The 8337-nt window shown below is 44.1% G+C and overlaps 1 non-coding gene across 1 annotated transcript; it reads left to right on the top strand.

The window, feature by feature from the left end:
* Nucleotides 1-7820: 7820 nt before the first annotated feature.
* Nucleotides 7821-7892, top strand: trnaw-cca. The gene has a single exon. It is a non-coding gene; the product is annotated as a tRNA-Trp (tRNA).
* The last annotated feature ends 445 nt before the right edge of the window (nt 7893-8337 follow it).

Below are 8337 nucleotides of genomic sequence, written 5' to 3'. Positions count from 1 at the left end.
TCCGACTAGGCACTTTACAGCTTTCCGGACTGAATATTGAGTTCAACAATTTTAGATCATGAACTCTCTCCTCTATCCCCACCCCCTTTCCGATTTTCCCCCGCTTTTTTGTTTTTTCCAATAATTTATATAGATTTTTCTTTTCCCACCTATTTCCATTATTTTTAAATGTATTTCCATCCATTGTTTTATCTCTACCTTTTAGCTTTTTTCGATTCCTTCACCCCACCCCACCCCCACTAGGGCTATCTGTACCTTGCTTGTTCTGCTTTCCACCTTTAATTAGCACATTTCTTTAGATAATATTACCACCTTCAACTCCTCTTTGTCCTTTTGTCTGTGACATCTTTTGGTTATCTCCACCTATCACTGGCCCTCTATCCAGTTCTTCTTGTCCCACCCCACCCCCCTTAAACCAGCTTATATTTCACCCCTTTTCTATTTTTCCTTAGTTCTGTTGAAGAGTCATGCGGACTTGAAACGTTAACTGTGTTCCTCTCCACCGATGCTGCCAGACCTGCTGAGTTTTTCCAGGTATTTTTGTTTTTATTCGAGAAAGATTACTGTCTGCAGACTGGTTTCAATGTACACAAAAAGATCTTGGAAATAGATGTGAACTGCTGACAATCAAACAGGCAACTTTAAAACAGTTTCAGCAATTAAAACTTTGTGGAAAACATGAACAACCCCTCTGAGTCCACATATCCCGCTAGTGCATGAGTTTTATTAAAAAATCTTCCAACCGCCTGCCCGTTGGGCCTGAGCACCAACCCGAAGTTCACACGGACCCCTCAAAATCCTGGACAATTGACAAGTTAAGGGCCTTAACGAGGCCTTTAATTAATGGAGGCGCGCGTCCCGCTGCTGTGCACGCCCGGCGACCGAAATATCGCGATGCTGTGCGCTGACGTCGGGACGCTCACACACGACATTTTAATCGCTGAAGTGTGGGCTCCACCACCCGCGTGTCAGCCAGAAACTTCTGCCCTATGTGACTATAGGACATTTTAAAGGACAAAGGTGACAGAAGTAAAAAAATAAAAAGATAGGTCTTAGGTTTTATAAATAACAGTGGTCGGCATAGGGAATATGGAACAGAGAACAAAAGTTGGAAATGGGATGTAAGTGGGGGAGTAATGGTTAATTGAAATTTAGTTTAACCTTTCAGTTCTTAGTTGAAATTTAAATTTTGATTGAATTTAAATTAGAACTTTAAGAACTGTAAAACAAGTTCATCAGCACGAACAGAACCTGCCTGTCAGAGGCAGTTAATTGTCTGCAGTTATTACCTGAATAGGTGATAATTACTATGAGTAAGTAGTTGTAACTTGGGTGAGGCTCAAAAAAGTGTACAAGCGTAAACAATATCTGCTGAAGCACAGAATGGTTGCCACAGAGTGGTCACAGAACAGAGTGGGAATTTGGTGCAGAAGGGGAAGGAGGTGCTGCTTTTTTTCTTCAAATACACAAGAACACAAAAGAAATGAGCAAGAATAGACTAACTGGTCTGTTGAGCCTGCTCTGCCATTCAATACAAACATGGCTGATCTTGGGCTTCAACTCCACTTTTCCACCCACTCCTTATATCCCTAATTGATTCTCTGAAAGACCAAAAATTTATCAGTCCAATTTGTGATTATAGTCAACAATGGAGCATCCACAATCTTGGATAGAGAATTCAAAAGGTTCACAACACTTTGAGTGAAGAAATTTCTCCTAAAGCAGTCCTAAAGTTCCATTATCCTGAGACTAGGACGATCAGCTCATGGGGAGAAAAAAACTTAAGGGACACTTAGACGCAAGTGGGCAGGGGTTTCTGGCAAACCTGCAAGCAGTGGTTGGGGGGACATTGGGGGGTAGGCAGATGCTGAGGTATGTGAAAAACTGCAACATGCAACCCGGGACAGGGAACAATAGCCTCAGTTATAGGACGACCCCCTCAAGTCCGAGGCAGTTGGTCACCTTGCTTGCATCCGTGCCCCTATGTTCCAGATTCCCAGCCAGCAGAAACAACGTCTCAGTGTCTACCCTGTCAAGTCCCTTCAGAATTTACTGCGGTCAGAGTCTATTAGTTGCTCACAATGAGGCCTCCTCTACATTGGGGAGGCAAAACGCGGACTGTGTGGCTGTTTTGCAGAAGACCTTCATTCAGTTCACAAACACAACCCTGGCCTTCTAGTTGCTTATCATTTCAATTCACCATCTTGTTCTCATGCTCACATTTCTGTCCTTGGCCTGCTACAATGTTCCAGCAAAGCCCAGTGCAAGCTGGAGGAACAGCACCTCATCTTCCAGTTAGGCACTTTACAGCCTTTCAGACTCAACATTGAGTTCAACAACTTCAGGTCAGGAACTCTGACCTCCATTTTGAATTTTTTCTCCCAAGTGCTAGTTGGTATCTCGTTCTCATGTTTTCAATTTCAGACAGCGCTGACCCTTTTTCAGCTATTAAGACATTCCGCCATTTTACTTTCAGAATGTGATGACCTTTATACTGCCATTAACACTTAGTCTGAATCAAAGCTTTAGACTTTAATATTATCATTGCCACTTCCTTTATCTTCTCGTCCATGACATCTTTATATTTTATTCTCTCCAGCCCTCTAACTTTTCCCTGACTTGCTATTTTGCTCCACCTGCCCCTCCCCCCTTTTCCAACAACATAAAACCATCACGTTTATACCTCACTCCAGTTCCGAAGCAGATTCATATTGGACTCAAAACATTAACTCTGTTTCTCTCTCCACAGATGCTGCCAGATCTGCTGATTTTTTTCCAGCATTTTCTGTTTTTATTTGAGGTTTCTTAGCATTCACAGTATTTTGCTTTTATCCCTTCAGGATCTTGCTCATTTCAAAGAGACCACCTCTCATTCTTCTAAACTCCAGAGAATACAGGCCCAATTTACTCAGCTTCTCATCATAGGAAAACTGTCTCATTCCAGAGACCAATCTAGTGAATCTTTGCCGTACTACCTCCAATGCAAGTATATTCTTCCTTAAATATGGCGACTAAAACTGCACATAGGTGTGGTCTCACCAAAGTCCTGTTAAATGTAGCAAAACTTCCTTCTTTTCGTATTCCAATCCCTTTGCAATAAAGGGCAACATGGCATTTGCCTTCCAAATCACTTCCTGTACCTGCATGCTAATTTTCTGAGTTCCTTGTATGAACATATGGAGGTCTCTCTGAACATCAACATTTACAAGTTTCAATTAAAAGGCAAAGAGTGGGGTAATAGGCAGGTACTCTAATTGGCAGGATGTGGCTACTGATGTCCTACAAGCATTTGTAATGGGGCCTCAACTATTGACCTTATCTATTAATAACCCAGATGATGAAACAGAAAGTCACATATCCAAATGTGCCAATGGCAAAAAGACAGATGGCAATGAAAGTAGTGAAGATGGGTGCATAACATTACAAAGATATATCGATAGATTAGGTGAATGGGAAAAACTGGCAAATGGATTTCAATGTAGGGAAATCTAAGTGAATCCACTTTGGACCTAACACTGAAAGAAACAGTGTACTTTCTGAATGGTGAAAAGTCAGAAACAGTGGACTTCCAGGGGCTTGGGGGCCCAGGTGAATAGATCATTAAAATGTCATGTACAAACACAGAAAATTCTCAAAAAAAACCAAATGAAATACTGACCTTTGTATTCTAAAATACTAGAATACCAGTCAGTAGAAGTCACGCTACAGCTATACAATGCCCTGGTTCGACCACACCTAGACTACAATGAGCAGATAAAAGCAAAATACAGCGGATGCTGGAAATCTGAAACAAAAACAAAAATAGCTGGGAAAACTCAGCAGGCCTGACAGCATCTGTGGAGAGGAAGACAGAGTTAACGTTTTGAGTCTGTATGACTCTTCATATGAGTTCTGATGAAGAGTCATATGGACTCGAAACGTTAACTCTGTCTTCACCTCCACAGATGTTGTCAGACCTGCTGAGTTTTTCCAGCTATTTTTATTTTTGCTGCTATGAACAGTTCTGGGCATCACACCTTAGGAAAGATGTGTTAGCCCTGGAGGGGCTTCAGAATAGATTTATCAGGATGACACTTATATTCCAAGGTTTAATTTACAAGAGAGATCACAAAAATTGGGATAATATTCCCTGGAATTTAAAATGCTAAGGAGAGATATGGATGAAGTGTTCACAATATTAAGGGGAGCAGATAAGGCAGGTAGAAAGAAACAGGGTGGAATTTTCCACTCTGGATACTAAGTGCGGTAGCGGGTGGGAAAGTCAGCATGATTTCTGCTGGTCAGCAGGGTGGGTGAACAAACATGATTTTCCACCATTCAATTCATCAATTATGCATCTGCAAGGAGCTTGGCAAATTTTGTGGCGGGGTGGGCAGAGAGTTGCCCACTCTGCTGTTAACTAATGGGGTCGAAGGTCCTGGTGCCATTTTTAAAAGGCATTCACTTATTGCGGGCCAGGAGCATTACTCCTCTAAAGTCATTGCGGCTGCAGCTCATACTGGAAAAGCTGGCAGATGTAAGCAACCACATCCCAAGACATACGAGGGCGCCTCTGGCACTGCCTCTCTCTCATCTCTAGATAAGAGCAGCGCTGGCAATACACCCATGGTTGGGCCAATGCTCGTTGTGCACTGCTCCATGTTCACCAGCTTTGTGACCTTATAGAGGCTTTGCTGCCTCTTGCCGCACAGGCCCTTGCTCCTCATGGCCCTGTGCCAACTGGCAACAGGCCCTCCATCTCTTCATCTAGATGATAACCATTACCAAGGCAAGGCATTGCTTGCAGCCTGCATCAGTTGCCTCATTGGATGTGTGAACGAACTGAAGTAATACATTAAGTGAGCATGTCCTTTATAGGTTTTGCTCCATCTCAAAGCCAGCAGGTGAGTGCTAAGCCCTTCACCTGGCCTCCTTCTAGACATGGCATCCCCACCCTACCTCTTCCAGCTAAAGGACATCCTGGAGGACCAGAGATGGGTGTTCCTCCTGTTCATACATGAATGCGTATGGAGTCATTGCTCTTTGACCAGGGTGATGACAGCCATGTGCAAGAAGCCTCACATGAACACTTTTCTGCTTGTCTCCACCACCCTCAAAACTCTAGAGACCATTGCTTTGGCAGCATAGAAGACAAACCACATGATCCCTTGTCAGCCATGGCCTTTCACCCAGGAGGATGGATATTTGGAGTCGCAAGTTGGCTGCCCTCCACCGACTGTGCCCCTTAGAGGTATCCACCTCCCTCCCTTAGTTGCGAAGAGAATGATAATTGGCTTTCTTGAGCAATTATTTCAATACCTGAATGGCAATCTTATGAGGCAATCTGTATGGCAGGATTTTGCATCTGTGTTGGGGTGGAAAACCTCAGTGGCCCAATTCACATGGAAGGTGCCTCTAATTAGCATGGAGACAGCTTTGGCAGCCAATTAGTGGACATGGGGGAGGGAACAGAGGCTGGACTGTTCATGCGCAAGACCACCGTAAACAGACCATGACAGCTGTAACTTTTTTTTATTTGTTCATGGGGTGTGGGTGTTGCAGGCTAGACCAGCATTTATTGACCATCCCTAATTGCTCTTGAGAAGGTGGTGGTGTACTGCATTCTTGAACTGCTGCAGTCAATGTGTTGCAGGAACACCCACAGTGCTGTAAGGAAGGGAGTTCCAGGATTTTGACCCAGTGGCAGTGAAGGAATGGCAATATAGTTCCAAGTCAGCATGGTGTATGGCTTGGAGGGGAACTTTTATCCCCTGAATCTGCTGTCCTTGTCCTTCTAGTTGTAGATGTTGCAGGTATGGAAGGTGCTGTCGAAGGAGGTTAATGTTTTAGTGCTTTAATTTTAGATTAGAATATTTAGAAGCTTGCAATTGTAGAATGTCTCAGGAGAGCAATAGGTCTCTCGATTTGCTAATATGGAGCTGGAGGCCCTCCTCAAGGCTGTAAGGCAAAGGAGAGAGGTCCTTTTCCAGAGTAGGAGGCCACCCAACCAAGCTAAGGAGGCCTGGATGGAGATAGCTAACAAAGTTAGCAGAAGCAGTATGGTGCGCAGAAGTTGGATTCAGTGTCAGAAGATGTTTAATGACCACTTCTTGCCCAGCTGAAATTTTTAGGCTGACAGGAAAAGATCAGAGATCGGGAGGAAGGTCCAACAAGTAGGCCCACTCAGGCCTTGGACAGGAAGAGAGCCTCTCACAGCCCCCTTTCCCGATCTGAAACCCCTCCAGGTGCCCCCTCTTCCCACTGGACTTTGAGCCCCCGGCCCTCCTCCCCACAACCCCTCACCCCAAAGGCCTCTGCTACTGGCTCTGCTGACAGACCCCTAAACACCTGGGCTTGCTGCACTTTGTTCTTTCTGATTCAGCACAGACCCTGCAATTGCCACCACTCCTGGTGGCGCAGCTGGGGCTACAGAGCTGCTGGCCAATCAGATTGGCAGCTCTCTGAGGCAGGAATTCCTCCCCAGATTGCCACCTGCTGCCAATTAATGTCCCATAAAGCATTAAATGACTAAATAGCCAAGTGGTTATGGTACTGGGCTTGCAACCCCACGATCAAGAGTTCAAATCTCACAGTGGTAAACTATGAATCAAGAGATCAAGAGTTCAAATCTCACAATGGCAAACTATGAAACAATGTAACTTCATCTGAAACAGATGGAAACAGGTTTACTCAAAAGAGTATCAAGAGTTCAAATCTCACAATGGCAAAACAATGGAACTTCATCTGAAATCGATGGAAATGTGTTTGTACTCGAAAGAGTTACAAGTACTGTAACAGACATAATTTACCCCCGATGGGAGGCCCTCTACGGAGGTGTCCTCCCCCTTTCTATCGGAGACCTGGGTTGGAGGGTGTTGCATGCAGCAGTCCCTTATAATAAGAGGATGCATTGGTTCGCGGACTCTCGGGACACGTGCCCTTTTTGCGGTCTTGTGGAGTCCGTGGACCATGTATACATAGGGTGTTGTAGGCTGCACTCCCTTTTTAGTTATTTGAAAAACCTTTTATTGATGTTTTGTTTGCACTTCAGCCCCACGCTCCTGATCTATGGGCACCCGGTGCGGAAGGGGGTCGGGAAGGAGGAGGACCTCCTCGCGAACCTGCTCCTGGGCCTGGCCAAGTTGGCCATTAACAGGTCCAGGCAGCGGGCGATCGACGGGGGAGTCCCGCCCGATTGTTTGTCCCTCTTCCGCGGCTACGTTCGCTGCCGGATGTCCCTGGAGAAGGAGCACGCGGTGTCTGCTGGCACTCTCGAGGCCTTCCGTGCTCGGTGGGCACCGCGGGGACTGGGGTGTTTTGTTGACCCCTTTAATCACATTTTGATTTAAAGTTTGTAAGTTTCCTTTAAAACTTTGTTCTTGGTTTTACAGCTGACCTGAATTAGGGGCTGTGCCTGATTTTTCCCAATTTTGTTGATTTGGTTTTCATTTAAAAGATTATCAAGAGTTCAAATCTCACAATGGAAAACTATGAAACAATGTAACTTCATCTGAAACAGATGGAAACAGATTTAATCAAAAGAGTATCAAGAGTTCAAATCTCACAATGGTGAACAATGTAACTTCATCTGAAACAGATGGAAACGTGTTTGGGCTTGGCCTAAATAGCCAAGTGGTTATGGTACTGGGTTTGTAACCCCAAGATCAAGAGTTCAAATCTCACAATGGCAAACTATGAAACAATGTAACTTCATCTGAAACAGATGGAAACAGGTTTACTCAAAAGAGTATCAAGAGTTCAAATCTCACAATGGCAAACAATGAAACAATGTAACTTCATCTGAAACAGATGGAAAACGGGTTTGTACTCAAAAGGTAGTTGGGCTTGTGGCGCAACGGTAGCGTGTCTGACTCCAGATCAGAAGGTTGTGTGTTCAAATCACGTCAGGCTCACGGCTCTTCTCTGTACCTGAAGCTTTAAGCTTGGCCTAAATAGCCAAGTGGTTATGGTACTGGGTTTGTAACCCCAAGATCAAGAGTTCAAATCTCACAATGGCAAACTATGAAACAATGTAACTTCATCTGAAACAGATGGAAACAGGTTTACTCAAAAGAGTATCAAGAGTTCAAATCTCACAATGGCAAACTATGAAACAATGTAACTTCATCTGAAACAGATGGAAACAGGTTTACTCAAAAGAGTATCAAGAGTTCAAATCTCACAATGGCAAACTATGAATCAAGAGATCAAGAGTTCAAATCTCACAATGGCAAACTATGAAACAATGTAACTTCATCAAGAGTTCAAATCTCACAACAACAAACTATGAAACCAATGTAACTTCATCTGAAACAGATGGAAATGGGTTTGTACTCAAAAGAGTTACAGGGCAGCTAT

The sequence above is a fragment of the Carcharodon carcharias genome, chromosome 14 (assembly GCF_017639515.1).
Source record: "Carcharodon carcharias isolate sCarCar2 chromosome 14, sCarCar2.pri, whole genome shotgun sequence".
Taxonomy (NCBI): Eukaryota; Metazoa; Chordata; class Chondrichthyes; order Lamniformes; family Lamnidae; genus Carcharodon; species Carcharodon carcharias.
The sequence above is the reverse complement of the archived record's forward strand: the minus strand, read 5'-3'. Positions and strand labels throughout refer to the sequence as shown.